This window comes from Eurosta solidaginis, chromosome 1 (genome assembly GCF_040869045.1).
Source record: "Eurosta solidaginis isolate ZX-2024a chromosome 1, ASM4086904v1, whole genome shotgun sequence".
Classification (NCBI taxonomy): domain Eukaryota; kingdom Metazoa; phylum Arthropoda; class Insecta; order Diptera; family Tephritidae; genus Eurosta; species Eurosta solidaginis.
Window position 1 is genome coordinate 108,355,050 of NC_090319.1, and position 20,232 is coordinate 108,375,281.

The window sequence follows — 20,232 nt, forward strand, 5'->3', positions numbered from 1 at the left end:
TTCAGGTTTTACTGTCTTTTTAACTTTTTCCACTGGTATCACCGTTGACGTTTTCCACTTTTCTGGTACAAGACCCTCTTCTAGGCTGTTATTGATTATTTGTGCGTAGAAATATCCTGTATACGATATACAGTCTTTAAGTACTCCATCAGATATAAGTTTTCTGCCGCCTATTTTATATTTGAACTCTTTCAGAATATTAATAACTTCATCTGTTGTTATTTTGGCAAACTTTAATCTAGAATTGACTTGTACATCACTTAGTGCTATACGGCAAGGTTCTATGATGTTATTAATTTCTATTACGCTATTTATAAAGAACCTATTTAGACCATTTGCCAGCTCAGTTTCATTTTCTACCATCATACCATCTATTATCGCCTTTTTAATCCCTTCGTTATCTCTCGTTAAGCAAACCGCTTGCTTAAGATGTTTCCACATTTCTCTGGCGTTATTTTCATTCATTTCGACTTTATTTTCCATATATTTAACTTTCTTTATTTTTACTAGCTTTTTGTAGATACGATTTATATTTTTATATTCGTTCCAATCACCTGTTTGTATCGCAAGCTTATAATTATTATATTTGCATTTATTCATTTGCGCCAGTTCTCTGTCGTACCATTTATTCATAAGCTTGATATGAACTTCTTTTTCATACGTTAAACTTTCCATAGCTTGCATTATTATGTTGTTCACTAATTCGACTTTCTCATCAATTAGTAGGTTTTCATTTATGTTGAAGTTACATGATCTCAAGATGCTTATTAAGATTTCACTATTATATTTATCCCAAGCTGTGATTTTCTTGGTCATTCTCATCTGGTGTGATTTAGACGTTTTAATATTGAACATTATTGTTTCGTGATCTGAAATTTTGTATGCAGGCAAATTATTGCACTGTATTTCATCTGAATTTGAATATAATAAATCAATTTTAGATGCACTTGCATCTGTAATTCGAGTATTAAATTCTACTTTTTGGGTCATACCCATCACAGAAAATATCTCATTCAATTTTGTACTATATGTTGATATGTAGTTCATGTTTATATTAAAATCCCCGATTAGTATATTACATTTACTTCTTTCAAATTTATCGATTAATATTTCATTTAGGTACTCGATAAACGCTGCATCACTTGTGCTTGGTGAATGATACAGAACCCATATTTGCCACTTTTTATCGACCTTTTTCAATTTTATTATAATGCACCATAAGTTCATATTGACACTAGCATTATAAATTACATTTATCTCCACTGTCCTGTGAACATACACTAGTACTCCTCCTGTATGCCTGCTGTGCGAGTCGCATCTAACCATATTATACGATGCTATTTCTAATTCGCTGTCTTCAACATCTTTCGTTGTACACGTTTCCGAACATAATATGATACTTGGTGTATGTACTTCAGCCAACACTTCCAGTTCACATTTGTTTGATACTATGCTGTTAATATTCAAGTATATGCACTTAAGTTCATTGTGTCTAGTCTGCAGTCTTTCTTTGTATCGAATTTTCTTCAGCGGTATCTCATTGAATTGTGGCGGGCTTATCAGTGCGTTGGGTGTTCGCTGCTAGTATCCTAGCCTTTGTTTTTTTGCATTCAAGTGCTTTAGGTAGACTGGGCACTGTCTGCTATTGCACGAGTGATTGACATCTAGTCCTAGATTTAACTTCTCATTTGCCTTTATGCAGTTTATACACTTGTTTGCTGGTTGTTCATTACATTCAATGGTCTTATGCTTACCCAAGCATTTGGTACAAACTTCCTCGTTTTTGCATTCAGTTGCCTTGTGATTGTATCCTCTGCATTTGAAACACGTTGTCACATCAACGCCATCGTAAACTTTGCACCTTTCCCATCCTACGTTGAGCTTATCCAATTTTAAAGCATTAGTAAACATTTCCTCGTCCACCTCCAATATTGCGTTGTAATAGTTTTTGTTGCTAGTTTTAACATTATATTGCTTAATAATTTTTATTTCACCCTGTTCTAGGCATTTGTTTTGCTTTCTTAGACACTCGATCAGGTCATCTCTATTCTTTTCAAACTGCATGCCTGTTATAAATAATTTTGGTTTATAGTCACGTGGTATCTTTATTTCATATTCATCACTTATTTTTTTATCCATAATTTGTTTAATCTTATTTCTTTCATCTTCATTAATACTATCGATCACCATAATACCATTCTGGCCCGCTTTAATGTCTGTTATCTTTAGCTCGTTAGGGTTAATTTTATTATTTAGATCTTGCCTTGTTCTTTCACTAGTTTGTTTTGCCTTCGGTTTAACAATAATAGGAGCCCGTTTCTTAAGCTCTGGAACGGCCCTAGCTGTGTTTTTATTTTCACCCGTTCTTAGAATATTTGCATATGTTTGTTGTGGTATCCCATCGTTTTTCTCCTTTACTATTGTTTTTATTTCACTACAAAATTTCTCATTCTCCCTCCCCACTACTTCAGCTTGATTTGATTCACCATTGGATGTGTTCCTATTACAGTAGCTTTATAGCTATCCAAGCCGGAACATTTTGCTGCCGAGTGGTATACTTTCGCACACACACCCACACATCTAATTCCCGTCTCCCCGCGAATTGCAAGTTTGCACTTGTCACACTTATTTTCGCTTTCAGACATATTGCCTTTGCTATCGTTTTCACTATGCCGTTTTCGTTTTGTGTTAATTTGTAATTATATATGCATATGTATGCGTTTCTAACCGCTAGACTTGAGTCACTTTCTCACCGGTATAAAATTTTTAAATATTTATATGGTATTTCACTAGGTTTTGAATCGTTATTGATATTAGATTTTGTTAAATTAAAAGTGAACTGATCTTACAGAGTCTCTATCTCACATATTTGTCACTTTTAATAATTATTCAAAGCGTTTCACCATTTTTGCAAACAAAATTCAACGAGCGATCTTAAACACGTCCTTTCCTCTCGACTTCTCGCTTGATCAGCGTGACATGTGACCAAAATTAAAAATTTTGTTGCAGAGAACACCTTTTTGCGTTGGCGGCCTTCGCCCAAAATAACATTAAGTTAATTTTAGTTGTGACATGTGACGGAAATTAAAAATTTTGCTGCAGAGACCATCTTTTTGCGTTGGCGGCCTTCGCCCAAAATAATATTAAGGGTAACGTTTTACAAGACGGTACACCTAATTTAAAAATATCAAATAATAATAAAAATGGAGATGGAGGCGCGCCTTTTGATTCCACGTTTGATAATTTTTGATAAAAATTAGGTGGTGCACCGTCTTTTAATTCGTTACCATATTAAGTTGTATAGAGTCGACGGGATGGCCTACAAGGTTTGATGTCAACTAAATCGCTCCCGATATGGTCGGGCTAATACCATAATGGTTCCCGGAACGTACCCGATCTGCATCCGGCAAAGGACCAACAAAGTCGATAACGGGGAGTGTCCTTATCGCTACAACAACATTATTTACCTTCTGATTTTCATTCATACGTATGTGCATTTTTAAATAATAAAAAAAATGTTATATTATTCTAATAGATAGCATCTCCGCCGGGTTCCGATTCAGCTCAGAATATGCCAAAATCAGAGGAAATCTACAACTAAATGCAGATTCACGTGTCGTTTGCCAAGGATACAAGGTACTTTACAAGCAACATGCTTTGGAATACGGTACCAAACTGGTTGGATGTATTTCCCTAAAAAAGGGTGGAACTACGCATCTTGGTTTGCCAGTATTTGCTTCGGCAATTTATATTGATTTGTAGTGATTAAAAATTGCATTAGTAGATAATGTAATGTGAATTAAAATTGAATAGGAAGCCGGAGCAAAAAAGGCAACTGATCGGCATGTAACTGTTATTTGTGTGGCGCCACCGGGAGCTGCTGCTGCTATCCCAGAAGCATTAGAAGCAGAAATGGCTTTGATTTTTTGCATCACCAAAGGTGTGCCATAACATGATATGGTTCGCGTTAAGCACGCTCTCTTAAGGCAAAAAAAATCGCGTCTAGTCAGGCCCGATTGTCCAGGAATCATCGCACCAGAAAGGGTAAGTAAATTGGCTACCATATTAAATAATTTGTCATGCTTTTGTTGATAATCAACTGAAGAATGCAAATACGACAGAGTTCGAAGTTCATGAGAAAACCAATTAATTTTTTTAATTAGCGTATGAAGAGAAAAATACATATGTATGTATACATAGAACTGCATAGAAGGGGAGGCATAAATTAATTATTATCAGTAGATTTGCAAGATTTTTGTCATTTTCCCTGCATCGCAGTTGTCATTACATTGCGTTAAGAGAGGACATCAACACCTTACTACCCACAGCCAGTTAAAATTTTTGTAAATTTTGCTCTTTTCATCACTGTTTCAAAACATGGAAAGTTATATATCGAGCATTCCATGGAGAATGGTACATTTTAGCAGACTTTCGCATTGCGATCATGTCAATAGTTCCCGAGATGGTGGGGCTAGTACCACAATGGTGCTTGTTACCGGAACGTAGATAGATAGATAATTTATTGAAGATTGCACAGTGACTTGCACATCTCCTTCACAGCACCTCATCCTAGCCGACTTCCTTGATGAACCCCAGCAGTGTTCTTGCTAGAGTGATTAAATGTGGGAATGCTCTGGCCATGGTGAGCCCATAAACTTAGCCCTACGTCTTGAAATTGCGCCGCAATATAGAAGGATATGGTCCACCGTCTGCTGATCCATCACAAAATCGGTATGTGTTGCTCGATATTATACCCAGCTTCCTCATGGAACTTGGGGGTGGGGAGGGAGGGATGGCCCGAAGGTTTAATGTGGCCATATAAATCGTTCCCGAGATGGTCGGGCCAGCACCTTAATGGTGCTGCGTTACCGGAGCGTATCGGAAATGTGTCCGACAAAGGACCATCACATCGATAACACTCCCCAAAGCCTTCGGAGAGTAACCTAGTCGCTACAACAACAACAACAACAACATACCCAGCTTTTGCATTTGACTGTTCAGTCTACAGTGTCTTGAAAGAATAGCCGTTAGGGTTCTTAGGTTATCTTTTTGAGAGGCCTATTAATGCCCTAATTCGAGTTTTGCTGTAACCCCTAACAGTAACTTAGATTGACTCAGGCCTGGCATATTGCGCCAGTGTTCTCTCTTTTCCCTCCCTTCTGCTAATAAGTGCCCCTGTGGGCTAACTGGCAGGAACGGCTCTGGATCGATGGGTCATGCAGTTGCTGCCTCTCTTTCCGTGTTGTCCGCCTGCTATTGTTGTAGAAGCAGTGCTTCGCCCCATCCAATAGGTGCGAGCGATCACAAATTGTCATCAATGTCCCCTAACGGGAGTCCAAAGAAACTTTCTGTATCAACAGGGGTGCACCATAATGAGAGGAGTGTTAGAGGCGTTTGTTCCACAATACAGTTAAAGAGATGGTTGGTGACATGTGGGGACACATTACAAGCAGGACAATGTTTTGTATGTCGGGGTTGATTCTGGATAGGTAAGAGTTTAACCTGTTACGTTATCCAGCTCGAAGTTGAGCTAGAGTGACTACTCTCGTTTCCCTAGGGAGAGTGCGTTCCTCCTCTGCTAGTTTTGTTCTTTGAGTACAGGAATCACCGGCATAGAGGTCCGACGCCTGTTTGTGGAGTTCACTGAAGATATGCTTGTGTTTTTTAGCTTCATACGGCTGTGTTCTCAGGTGCCGTATTTCCTCATAATGTAATGAGGCCGTGAACAACAAGAGCCACAAAAGATTTATAAAAGTTACGAGGACGCTGGATTTTGGAATCTAGCCCAGAGCAACCTGTCCGATGCAACCATCCCTTGCACGTGAAACACTGACAAGAGTATTTATTTTTTTAATTTAATTTATTTATTATTACGGCTGTTTAGGCCTAAAACTTAAACTACTAAGTACAATTCATTGTTATAATCACTTATTTCTATTGAATATGCTGTTGGAATGCCATGTGATTCCGATCAGCATATTTACTAGCGTGACATTAAAGGGACGAGTCTGGGAGCCACTCATTACGACGTTTCCAATCCTCCAGTGCTCCCAGCTTAAGGCAACAAAATTTGGAACTTATATTTTTCAATTATATGTGTATTTTAAGCTGTCGGAATGTATTAGTCTCCGATCAATGCAGCTAAACATGTCTTTGGATGTTGGAAATTGAAAATAACCCCTCAACTTTGTTTATTAAAGACGCTGTCGGAATGCATGAAGATTCCGATTAGCACATCTCAACATATAATGGGAGGTTGAAAAGGGCGTGTTTCCAATCCCCCCCGCTGCAACTTTTATTTGGCCTTATTTTCTTTATTTTTGTTACACATTATATAATTTTATTGTTATATTAATGCTGTCGGATAGCGAGTGATTCCGATCAGCAACAGTAAATACCAGCTGGAAATACCGAATTCCAGCGAAATTAGTTGTTGGAATTGTCTGGAGTTACAGGTGGCAACCGATTTTCTTTTCCTTAGGGCCGGATGCATTGTATTTTGCTGCTACCAATATTACCATTCCCTTTTCGCGCTCCAGTATCGGTATATCATGTAAAAAAAATAAAAGAAAAAACTTTATCTTATTGGAAGAGTTTTACAAAGCTCCAATAAACTTTTTTTAAAAGTATTGAAGTTATTACTACTTTTTATGTGATTAGGAAGTTCATTGAAATATTTCAGGCCCTTATATATATGACCGTCCTAAAAAGATTCTTTACCGACAAACGCAGCAAACCCATTTCTCAGTACTGGGGTCAGGAGAAGGACCCGGATTGGGGTCGATACCTTCCCGGAAGAGGAGAGTATGGCGCAGACCCGCTGCAAGGATCTGCTGGGAGGTTGACAATTTGTGGGAGAGACGCGAATCCCGTTTCACTAACAGACGAGGCTCTGGCGACCCCAAGCTCCTCATGGAACTTGGGGGTGGGGAGGGAGGGATGGCCTGAAGGTTCAATGTGGCCATATAAATCGTTCCCGAGATGGTCGGGCCAGCACCTTAATGGTGCTGTGTTACCGGAGCGTATCGGATCTGTATCCGACAAAGGACCATCACATCGATAACACTCCCCAAAGCCTTCGGGGAGTAACCTAATCGCTACAACAACAACAACAACAACAGCCTGACTGAGTATGGCAATTGTTTCATTGGGGTATCAGCGCTGAAGGTTCAGCTTAGCGCACTAACTTATGGCGAATACTTCCGCTCGAAAATGCTCGGATGCGCTTTTAGAGTTACTGATATTTTGGTTCTGAGCCCAAAAACTCTGGCTCCAATCCCCTCTGGCGTCTTCGAGCCATATATGTACCATACGATCTTGAGCAGACTAGTAATACATTGCACCCGCCTATACCTATACAGCCGTACCAAGACACGGAGCAGCCCATTACATATTGGCACAACCGGAGCACTGCTGGACATCCATCCTATATGAAAGCTATGCATTCAAAAGTGTTTGTACCAGTGGCTGGTGCACACCGAACTGAACCAATGTATGCTATATTGAGGCCTGCACAAATATCATGCTATGTTTATGTAAATAATATTACTGCTAATGTCAATTTGCACGGTTGAGCACATACAGTACCTACGTTTATACAAGGTGGAACACCACACTACCTACATGGCGATGTAGCCACGGATCAGGTTGTTGTAAGAGATTAATTAAAATATGTTATTCATAAACACTGATTCTTATATTTTCATTATCATTAAACTGTAGACTAGACTCATGACGGGTATTCTTACTGGACACTGCTTTCTGGCGCCACATGCCTTTAAATTAGGCTTGGTCAATGATAGCAGATGTAGGAAGTGTGGGTTGGAGGAGGAAACGATCGATTACGTTCTGTGCTCGTGCCCTGCGCTTGCCGAGCTAAGACTCCAGCTGACAGCTGTCAGATCTAGAAGCAGCAAGTGGCTTAAGTTCTAGGAAGCCGCTAACCCGCTGGAGCCATGAGAAGCGTGAGTGCACTTTGGGTGTCCCAAGACAAGTTCCGTACCTGCTCCGAATAATTTGTAGCTATCTAACCGACAAGGTACTCCCTTTTGATACAGATGAGAGACTAAGAAAGCACAACACCACGGGCGGTGTCCCTCAGGGATCTGTTCTAGGTCCAACTCTTTGGAATGCGATGTATGGCGGGGTGCTACAAATCGACCTTCCCGGAGGCACGGATATTGTTGGCTATGCAGATGATATTGTCGTAGTAGCAGTGGCCAAAAAACTTGATCTGCTCCAAGCATTATGTAATGACGCCGTGGGAAGAATAAAGGAATGGTTGACGAACACGTGGCTGGAGATGGCTAGCAATAAGACAGAAGTGGTTCTGATGAGCTCAAAGCGGACTGTGGATGACCAACTCACCATAGGAGATTATCAAATAAATTCAAAACCCTCCTTGAAATATCTAGGGAGTAATCATTGACTCAAAACTAACTTTTAGGGAGCACTTCAGGGAGTTAGTGGAACCCTAACGCGAATAATGCCCAACATCGGCGGCCCAAGCGAAGCTACCCGTCAGCTATTATCCAACGTAACCAGCTCTATAATATTATATGCAGCACCAGTATGGCACAGATCTAAAATGGTCCACCAAAAAGTTATACTAGCAGCCTACCGCATTACTGCTATACGAATAGCATGTGCTGTTCCCACGACGCGATCCAGTTTTATCCAGGAAAATCCCAGTAGATCTAATCTCAGGTGAAATGGCCGATCTGTATGGCAATGGATTCAGCCGACCATCTGAAGATGCTAAGAAAAGCGCAAGGTCACGCACAATAGTTAGTTGGCAAGAACGGTGGGAAGATTCGAGAAAAGAGCGCTGGACCTTCATGCTAGTCCGGAATATAGCGTAATGGTACAAGCAAAAACAAGGCGAAATAAATTACCATCTCACACAGATATTGAGCGGGCACGGTGGCTTCAAGGAATATCTACATAAGCGTGGGGTAGAGGAGCATCCTTTCTATCCAAGCTGTCCATCCGAATTGGAAAGCGCAGAACATGTAATGTTTCACTGCCCTCGTTTTCACGGCGAAAGACCGTCTGTAAACAGAGTTTTTGGAGAGGAACCTTCCATTAGGAATTTAGTTCCACGAATTTGCGGACAAATAGATTGTTGGATTGCTGTGAGCAAGATGGCCTTTATAGTAATGACGAAATTGATGCATGCCGAAAGGAAGCACAGAGAAATGCGCATACGAAGTAGTTGCGACTAAAGCAAAGTATCTTTGGGTACCCCTGCCAACGGAAGATGCATAGGCATGGTGGAGGTTCATTTGAAGTTACTTTACCAGGTCCTGATTCTAGTTATCTGAAATTTCTCTTGTGCCTTTTGCCTTTTGCCTCTCAGAAAAGAGCTATGTGTGAAGCCCTATTTATGGAACACTTTTCGGCTTATATTAAAAACTTTTAATATATTCTTACTGATATGAGTTTCTTTTTCATTCTAGGTAATTTGATTTTGACGATGTGAGGATAGAAATATCCCAAATATTCCAGCTGTGGCTGTAAGAACATACATTTGCTCAAATTAGAAGAAAACTGCACGGTTGAGCACATCCAGTACCTACGTTTATACAAGGAGGAACACCACACTACTTTCACGGGGATGTAGCCACCGATCACGTTGTTGTAAGAGCTTATTTTAAATATGTTATTCATAAACACTGATTCTAATATTTTGTTTTGGTTTTTACTATAGAGTCAACCTGTTATATAAGCGATGTCAGCTATGCCTGTAACTTAAGCGCCTTCAGATGTAATAGTTACCGCGGACGCGGTCACAGGAGTAGTTCACTACGTGGGGATTACACTAATCAAGGACTTTCAATATCGGAAGGTTTTCCAGCACCATAACAACACCAGCAATATGTGCAATCACCCGAATAAATTGTACAACAAACGCTAACACCACATCATCAGCCAGCAACAACAACAACAATCGCAACAAGTTGAAACTTCTAAACAATTAATGACTAGTGAACCACCAACATATCCGCAATATGCGCAAACATCAACACCAACATATGTCGCCTACTTTGCAACACGTTGAAGATGGCCAAGGCCATTCTGATTCTAATAATGATAAAGGCGAACCATTGGCAAATTTAAAAACTCAAACAGACCACGAAAAATGTAGATGATGGTATTAATTCTAGTACGGATAGTAAAGAATTTAAACCTAGGAAAAAAGCTAAACTTGATAAAAACTTAACCGAAGGTGACAATGTTTCTAATTCTATAACTAAGGAAGATGAACCTTTGATAAATATGAAGCTTAAAACAGAGTTATCAAAAAATGACGATGATGATAATAATGTAGATGCAAAGTCCAATGTTGAAAAAGATGAAAATTATGAAACAGAATATGAAAATAGTATGTGTATGGATTATAACCTGAAGCAAAACTGTCATATCCGGTACGACCAGAATTAGATGTTAAGAAAAGAGCCTACACAAAGAGGCTCAGTATATTTATGGAAAATTTTTCATGAGACAATGCCCAATGTATGTATTTCAATTAAATTCACCACATTGTTGGAAAAAGCATCTAAACTTTATGCATCGTGTAGAGAAACCAGAACATTTACAATTTATATATAACGAACGTGGTGCAAAATGTAAATTTTGTGATATTCTAGCAGCTACACCAAGCTTCAAAAAGATATTGGACCATGAGATTTCTCATATGCCTAATAGTTATTATTTAAAATGTAACTTATGCGATTGGAAGACGAAAATACATTCAAGTATGAATTTTCATTTACGTGTACAACACGCTGAAACAATTGATGTAACAACGAAAAGTTTAGAATTGACTGTTTGTCCATATTGTAATCACAATGGTATTTACGCAAACACTTAATAAAGGAACATGAGAAATCAGTGGATGAAAGAACATCTTTTCTATGTTTAGAATGTGGTGAACAATTTAGAACAAATACAAGTTTACGTGTACATGTTTATGAAAAGTTTGCTCATTTTACACCACAAGATTTGAACGGAAAGATCTTGAGGGTATGGTTACACCTATGTGGCATCTACAAGCTATTTATAATGACTAGTATGGAATGAATCCGGATATGGGAGAAAACGGAGGTGACGAAATGAATCACCATGCTTCTTTGGATTCTGATGATACTCCTGACATGCTTCCTAATTTCGCTACGTCTGATGTTACTATACCTACCAAACTAATATGAAAAATAAGAACTTCAAAACAAGGTTTCGGAAAGGGAACGACTATGAATAGACGTTAATGTATTTATATAGTTTATAAATATAAAAATTCATATATGTAAAGTTCACTAGAGTAATAAGGGAATAATTTAAATTGTAAAAAAACATTGTATATATGAATAATTTATAATTAAATATTATCTGAACATAAAGGACGCGTTTCATTCATAGAAAAAGCGATTTGACAGAAGGTAACCGATACGGGTAACCGATAGGCCAGTTACCCGTGTTGTTGTTGTTGAATAGTTTTGGTTAGCGATAACGAAAACATACCTAATGAAGTAACTTAAAAATGTAAACAACATCGAGCGAGAAGGAATGTTGAAAACACGATAGGTAAGAGCGAGAAAGCGGGTCACACGTACACTATTTTGAGAGAGCGCATGCGTTACCTTTTTCCCGACAGCAATGTACAAGTCATTAAGGCGATAATTGGTGACCAAGTTATTGGTAACGATTAAGTAATCGATTAGGTAACGGGTACCTGACTTGTAGAGAAATTATCTGGCTCACAAATTGAACTAGACTTATATCTGGATTTATCTGGCTCAAATCGTTGTTGTTGCATTTACATGCAAAATTATTTATCTGGCTCAGGATTTTGCCACCGGATGATAGCTATAGCTATGATAGCTATACCAGCCCAACCATCTCGGGAAAGATTAGCATGAGCATATTAAACCTTCTGGTAATAGTCTAGTTGAGGGGTCGACTGCTAATACGCTACCAAAAATATCGAGAGAGGTGTCAAAAGCAGTCGACCCCTCAACTAGACTATTACCAACCTTCTCGACCATACCGCCATATTATGCAGGCGATAAGTTTTAAATTCGAAATAAAAAAAGATATGTAGCTGCCTTCAAAATTTTTGCGATTGTGTAGTATAAGAACTAATCATCATAATAAGGTCTTCAGGAGTGAAGAACACGCATTCATAAAAAAAAAAAATTGTGTTGAACATTTACAAAACTGTCGACCGAATATATTGACACAGCTGCCAACTCATTGTGCATAAGTACACTATGTGCCAACTGATCAATGGGAATCTGATGTAAGCCTAGATATCTGTTTTTATTAGTATAACGTGATTATTATACTTGTATTTACAGTTGAAAGAGAATGTATGCCGGTTCATTAATACGTACGTAGAAAATCAAATTGGAAAAGCGGCCGAAGCTATTAGTCACTCTGCACAAGAGAAAATTTCAGATGGTGATGTTATACTAACAACTGACTGGTGAGTCCAAACATCTATCGCATATGCATATCGTTGGTGAAAGTAAAAAAGTTGCATATATTTTTATTTTTTTTTATTTTTTAGCAACATAAACACTTAACCTATTTTGGGACTAAGAATTAATTAATGTCACGATTAGTTTTTTAGTGAAGATCGTTTCCTCGACTATTCGACTGTAGAACAATTAAAACTTTATTAATAATTAACTTAATTGTCCAAGTCAAGGAAAATGTGGGTATGAAGTTCGATCAGGATCTTCATTTTGGAGAGCATGCAACCGCAATTGTACCGAAAATCCAGAGTGGTGCCAAAGAGAACGAGCAGGTCCTCAGTAATATCCACAAACAGGCGTCGAACCTCTATGCCGGGAATTGCCCGGCGAATCTAGTTCTTAAAGAAAATACCAAGAACTCCCAGAAGAGGAACGCACTCTCCCTAGGGAAACGCGAGTCACTCTAGCTCAACTTCGATCTGGATACTGTAACAGGTTAAACTCTTACCTATTCAGAATCAACCCGTCATACAATATGTATGTCCCGCTTGCAATGTGGCCCCACATGACACTAACCATCTTTTCATCTGTATTGTCGAACCAACGCCTCTAACACGTCTCATTATGGTCCACCCCTGTTGAAACAGCAGTTTCCTTGGACTCCCGTTAGAGACATTGATGACAATTTGAGATTGGTCGCACCTATTGGATAGGGCGAAGCACTGTATAACAACAACAACAACCACTCGTCTATTAAGCCCTCATCTCCTTCACAGCACCTCATCCAAGCCTACTTCCTTGATGGACCCTAGAAGTTCTCTTGGCTTGAGGGATTGAATGTGGAAATGATCTGGCCATGGTGGGCCCATAAACTTAGCCCTACGTCTTGAGATTGCGTCGCATTCTAGGAGGATATGGGTCACAAAATCAGCATGTACTATTCCATAGTATGCCCAGTTTCTGCATACGTTCAGTTCTACAATGTCCTGTAAAATAACTGTTAGGATTCTTTGGTTTTCCTTCGAGAGGCCTATTATTTCCCTGTAACGATTTGTGCTATAACCTCCTGACAGTACAGTTAGGTTTCTAAGGCCTAACAGTACAGTTCTTTCGCTTCCCAAGGCAGTCGGTTCTATGTACCGGAGCGAATCGGGATTTTGCCCGACCAAGGACTGTCATTTCAGTGTGACCCCATTTAATTTGTTACGTCCCTCCCACAAATTGTCATCCTCCCAGCAGCTCCTTGCAGCAGGACTGCTCCATACTCTCTTACTCCGGGGAGGCATCGAATCCAATCCAGGTCCGTCTCCTGACCCCGGTCCTGAGAAATGGTTTTGCTGCATCTGCCGGAAAAGAATCTTTTTAGGACGTCATAGTCTGTTCAGTGTGTCTCGTGCAAGGGATGGTTGCATCGGACAGGTTGTTCTGGGCTTGATCCCAAAACCCGACGTCCACGTAACTTTTATAAATCTTTTGTGGTTCCTTGCTCTTCACGCCCAATAGCGTACCGTAGTCTATGCCTAAGCGCCCCCCCCCCCCCCCCCCTACCTTCCAGCAGCCACGCTGCTCAGCAAGCCACAACAAGCCCCACGGCGCCAACAACTCAAACAGCTGGTACCACTCATAACTACTACCTTCGTAGTAGAGTTGGTAGCAATGCTGAGCATCAGCCCCTGCCCCCGTCTTCCCCCCCCCCCCCCCCCTCTTTTCGGGCAGCAATCGTGCAGGTCAGGGAAACAGATTCTTAGTCCCTACCTCCGTTTGCACCGTCTGCCAGCACAGAATATATAGGTTTGCGACATCCGCCCAATGCAGCTCCTGCCTTGGGTGGTGCCACTTTCCTAGATGTTCTGGTCTCCGCGACGGCAACCCCCCGACGGGTTTCATCGCGCCATGTTGCCAGGTCGCCATGCTTGCCCAAGGACGCCCAGTCCCAGGACCACAACAGCAATTGCGTCCAGGCTCTTACCCCCAGAGTGGCGGCGTCTCCCCTTATGCACTTCAGAATTCTGCAGTTAAACTGTAATGGACTAACTGGGAAGATTACGGAGATAGTCGATTTCATGAAGCGGCACAACATCCGCATTGCTGCGATTCAAGAGACTAAACTCACAGCAAGATCTGCATTTCAGAGCTGCTGTGGGTATAATGTCCACAGGAAAGACGGCGAGAGCGGAAGTGGAGGCGGCCTCGCGTTTATCATACACCACTCTGTGCAATATTATATATTTGATCCTGGCATCGACCGCAGGGACAATGTCTTAGAACGTCAAGGCCTATCTGTCCGGTCAGGCGATGCAAACCTAGAAATCATCAACATCTACATTCCTCCTGCCACCTGTTGCCCCAGTGGATACCGCCCTAATATCAGGGCCTTACTCACTGGCAACAATCGCATCATCTTAGGCGATTTCAATGCCCATCATGATCTATGGCATTCAAACTTGCGGGCGGACAGTAGGGGTGAGATGTTGGCGGATCAAATAGAAGAAACGACGTTCTGCACAATAAACGGAGACGCCCCACACGTATGGTAGGAAGCTTTCACAGTTCGCCGGATATTTCAATCGTTAGCGCAGAACTCGTAAACTGCGTCAACTGGCAGCCGATGGTAACATTGGCATCCGACCACCTGCCTATACTTATTTCGCTCGAGCGTTGCGCCGACTTCATCGTCACAGAAAAACGCACTTTGAATAACTTTAAAAAAGGAAAGTGGGACGAATACAAATCCTTTACAGACAACCGCTTTGCTGCCCTCCCTATCCCAACTGATGCCAGCCAAGGAGAGCGTGTTTTCCGCAAGTTCATTGAATCCGCCTCGGCTCGTTTCATTCCCGCCGGTAGAATTCCCGAAATTCGGCCCACTTCCCGGCGGAGGCCGCAAGTTTAGCGAGAGAACGTGACCTTATAAGACAGCTCGATCCCGGCAACCCCCAAATAAGGGATATAAACCAACGCATCAGATTGCTTGTGGAAATGGGAGCAGCACCAAAGCGGTTGTAACCTCTCTGCCGGTGTGGGTAAACTTTGGTCCACTGTAAAGTTCCTATCGAATCCGTCTAGGCACAATGACAAAGTTTCCATCGCCTTTTGCGACAAAGTGCTGTCGGATACGAAAAAATGCGCGAGTGCTTTCTGCCGACAATATATAATGCATTCTACGGTCGACAAAGATAGACGGAGGGCCAACAGACACGCACATAAACATAAATTCAGCGCGTCACCAATTACCATCACCGCCAAAGAGGTTGTGGATGCCATCGGTCATACTAAACCATCCAAAGCAGTGGGCCCAGACGGCGTAGCCATGCCGATGCTTAAAAGCCTAGGGAAAGAGGGTTGCAAATATTTAGCACATGTCTTCAACCTGTCTCTTTCCACCTCTGTCATACCCGAAAAATGTAAAATGGCCAAGGTGGTCCCGGTACTAAAGCCTGGAAAACCAGCTAACATAGGAGAGTCATATCGCCCGATATCTCTCCTATCGCCATTAGCCAATACGCTTGAAGCGATTTTGCTCCCCTACTTCAAAGCAAATTTGCAGCTAGCCTGCCACTTGAAGCCATTTTGCTCCCCTACTTCAAAGCAAATTTGCAGCTAGCCTGCTATAAGCATGGCTTCAGAAAACTCCATAGCACCACCACCGCGCTAAATGCCATCAGCACCCAGATAAATTGCGGTTTAAATAGATGCCCCCATCATAGAACAGTACTCGTAGCGCTAGACCTATCAAAAGCTTTTGATACGGTCAACCATGGCTCGTTACTGCAAGACCTGGAAGGGTCTACCCTTCTCCCATGTCTTAAAAGGTGGACCGCAAATTATGTGGATGGTCGGCAGGCATCGGTGCAATTTAGAAACGAAACATCAAAACCAAGGAGAATTAAACAAGGGGTGCCACAGGGTGGTGTCCTATCCCGACTTTTATTTAATTTCTACATATCTAAACTACCTTCACCACTGGAAGGAGTCACAATCGTTTCCTACGCCGATGACTGCACTATAATGGCCACAGGCCCAGGCCCGAAGATCGATGCGCTATGCAATAAAATAAACAGCTACCTCCCTGATCTCTCCAGTTTTTTCGCCTTGCGAAACCTGGAATTATCACCGACCAAACCTTCCGCGACCTTATTTACAACATGGACGTCCCAAATGTCGACCATTTTGAACATCCACGTCGATGGCACTACGCTACCGACTGTCCTACACCCAAAATCTTGGGTGTGACGTTTGATCAGGATCTAGATTTTGGTGAGCACGCAGCCGCAATTGTTCCGAGAATTCAGAGCCGTAACAAAATCTTCAAATCCCTCGCTGGCAGTACCTGGGGAAAAGATAAAGAAACGCTCATGACCACATACAAAGCAATTAGCCAGCCGATTACGTGCTACGCGTCACCCATATGGTCGCCAAGCCTAAAAATTACCCACTGGAAGAAATTACAGGCCTGCCAAAATACTGCCCTCAGAATCGCCACGGGCTGTCTTCTTATGTCCCCACAACACCATCTGCATAATGAGGCGAGAATACTCCCCATCAGGGAGAGAAATGAGATGCTGACCAAACAGTTCCTGTTGAATACCCAGAAACCTGGGCTTCCCAACAGACATCTGATTGATGAACCAACACCTCCTAGGGGCTTAAGGAGTCATCTTCGTAAGCATTTTGAGGAAATACGGCACCTGAGAACCCAGCCGTATGAAGCGAAAAAACACAAGCAGGTCTTTGGTGAACTCCATAAACAGGCGTTGGACCTTTATGCCGGGAATTTCCCGGCGAATCCAGTACTTAAAGAAAAGTATCCAAAACTCGCGGAAGAGGAACGCATACTCCCCAGGGAAACGCGTGTCACTCTTGCTCAACTTCGTTCTGGATACTGTAACAGGTTAAACTCTTACCTATCCAGAATCAACCCCGACATACAAAATGTATGCCCCGCTTGCAATGTGTCCCCACATGACACCAACCATCTCTTTAATTGTAATGTGGAACCAACGCCTCTAACACCCCTTTCCTTATGGTCCACCCCTGTTGAAACGGTAAGTTTCCTTGGACTCCCGTTAGAGGATATTGATGACAATTTGTGATCGGTCGCGGCTATTAGGTGGGGCGATCATTGCTACAACAACAACAACAGTACAGTTATTTTCTCTTTCCCTCTCTTCTACTAATAAATGCACATGTGAGCCAACAGGTAGGAACGGCTCGGAATCGATGGGTCGTGCAGTTGCTGCCTCCCTGTCCAGGTTGTCCGCCTGCTCATTACCCTCTGTTCCCCTGTGGCCTAGGACCCAGGCCAACAGTACTACTTTGGGTGCTCCTAATTGATTCAGCTTTTCTATGCACTCAAGGACCAATGCTGAATTTATTTCGAACGCCGCAATTGCTTTTAGTGGGGCCTGACTGTCTGACTGAGTTTGACAATTGTTTTTTTGGAGTATCCGCGCTGAAGATTCAGCTCAGCGCACAATGTAACTTAAGCGCCTTGTTGTTGTTGTTGTTGTAGCAATGTTTCGCCCCACCTAATAGCTGCGACCGATCACAAATTGTCATCAATATCCTCTAACGGGAGTCCAAGGAAACTTGCTGTTTCGACAGGGGTGGACCATAATGAAAGGGGTGTTAGAGGCGTTGGTTCCACATTACAATTAAAGAGATGGTTGGTGTCATGTGGGGACACATTGCAAGCGGGGCATACATATTGTATCTCTGGGTTGATTCTGGATATGTAAGAGTTTAACCTGTTACAGTATCCAGAACGAAGTTGAGCCAGAGTGACTCGCGTTTCCCTGGGGAGTATGCGTTCCTCTTCAGCAATTTTTGAGTACTGTTCCCTGAGTACTGGATTCACCGGGCAATTCCCGGCATAAAAGTCCGACGCCTGTTTATGGAGTTCACCAAGGACCTGCTTGTGTTTTTTTGCTTTATACGGCTGAGTTCTCAGGTGCATTCCTCAAAATGCTTACGGAGATGACTCCTTAAGTCCCTAGGCGGTCTTGGCTCATCAATCAGATGCCTGTTGGGATGCCCAGGTTTCTGGGTATTCAACAGGACCTGTTTGGTTAGCATCTTATTTCTCTCCCTGATGGGGAGTATTCTCGCCTCATTATGTAGATGGTGTTCTGGGGACATAAGAAGACAGCCCGTGGCAGTTCTGAGTGCAGTATTTTGGCAGGCCTGTAGTTTCTTCCAGTGGGTAATTTTTAGGCTTGGCGACCATATGGGTGACGCGTAGCCCACGCGTGGGATAGGGTGGGATAATATAGAAGGTTCAAGTTTTATCGATGTTGATGATCCTTTGCCAGATATAGATCTGATCCGTTCCGGTAACAAGCACCATTGAGAAGCAATCCCGACCATCTCGCGAGCGATTTAACATGGCCACATTGAACTTTCTTGGCCATCCCGACCACCCCCTAGTTCCATCAGAAACCTGGGGTCGCCAGAGCCTGTTCTACTAAAGAAACAGAAAAGAGAAGCTATAAATAGCGCTAGCAGCCCTTGAATCCTTTCGGTGGTGCATCAAACAAGTATATTCTGTACTAGCATATTTTCAACTTGGAGACAACCAAACGTTTATTTTCATGTCCAACACGGAACTGGTGCTCGACCCTGCTGCTAAAGAAGGATAGGCGTAGTCATATCAATTCGTTCCCGGGTTACTCGGGGAAAGCAGTTTTAGCAGTACTCTGCCCTTTTCAAATTGAATATCCATTCAAGGACTTCAGATAATTTATTAAACAGTCATCTGCATTTATTTGTTTTTGTAGCACGTCTAATTTACTTCGTAACATCAATCAATTATCCCTTGGTATAATTTTATGTTCTCTATAAATGCAATAGCAAAATATCTTCGGGTACTCTTGATTCTGGTTATCTGAAATCTCCTTGAGTCCCTTGTGCCATTGGCCTCTCAGCAAATACCTAATTTTAGAGCCCTATTTATAGAAAACTTTTCGGGTTACATATATTAAAAACTTTTAATCTATCCTTACTGATATTAGTTTCTTTCTCATTCTAGTTAATTTGATTTTGACGATGTGCGCATAGCAATATCCCAAATATTCAAGCTGTGGCTGTAAGAAGAACATACATTTGCTCAAATTACACGAAAACTGCGACAACTATCCATCCGACTTTTTAGTACGACATATAAGGCCCTAACAAGTATATTATGGGAAAGGGTCAAGACCAAAGGCTCAACATCACCGGTATTATACCTACTCATATTGCTCTGCAAACTGATGTTGAATGACACCACCAGCGCAGGGCAAATTGAGCCGCATCACTCTGAGCTTCGAAAAAAGGTTTCAAAAAGGGCACGACTATAAATAGACGTTAATGTATTTATATAGCTTGTACATATCATTATACACATATGTAAAGTTTACTAGAGTAATAAGGAAATAATTTAAATTGTAAAAAACATTCTAAATATGAATTATTAATAATTAAATATTATTTAAACAAAAAGGCCGTGTTTCATTCATCCAAAAAGCGATTTGACAGAAGGTAACCGGTACGGGTAACCGGCAAGCCAGTTACCCGGGTTGTTGTTGCGTATGTTTTGGTTAGCGAAAACAAAAACATACCTAATCAAAGAGGATAAATACAATAAGAGCCGTCACTCGTTATTTTGTGGCGAGTATCTCGCTGGAAATTGAAAAAATTGATGCCGAATGTTTTCTGAGAGGGACATTTTTAATTGTCTCGCATTTATCCATGCCGTGTAGGCCCCTTGTGCAACTGT

The 20,232-nt window shown here is 41.5% G+C and overlaps 2 long non-coding RNA genes across 2 annotated transcripts; both read left to right on the top strand.

The window, feature by feature from the left end:
- Positions 1 to 3,822: 3,822 nt before the first annotated feature.
- LOC137236706 (uncharacterized) lies at positions 3,823 to 11,399 on the top strand. The gene is made up of 3 exons (XR_010948591.1): positions 3,823 to 4,044; positions 9,459 to 9,639; positions 9,710 to 11,399. It is a non-coding gene; the product is annotated as an uncharacterized lncRNA (long non-coding RNA).
- Positions 11,400 to 11,737: 338 nt separating this feature from the next.
- LOC137236707 (uncharacterized) lies at positions 11,738 to 19,925 on the top strand. Its single transcript, XR_010948593.1, has 4 exons — positions 11,738 to 11,935; positions 12,062 to 12,298; positions 12,357 to 12,484; positions 19,504 to 19,925. It is a non-coding gene; the product is annotated as an uncharacterized lncRNA (long non-coding RNA).
- The last annotated feature ends 307 nt before the right edge of the window (positions 19,926 to 20,232 follow it).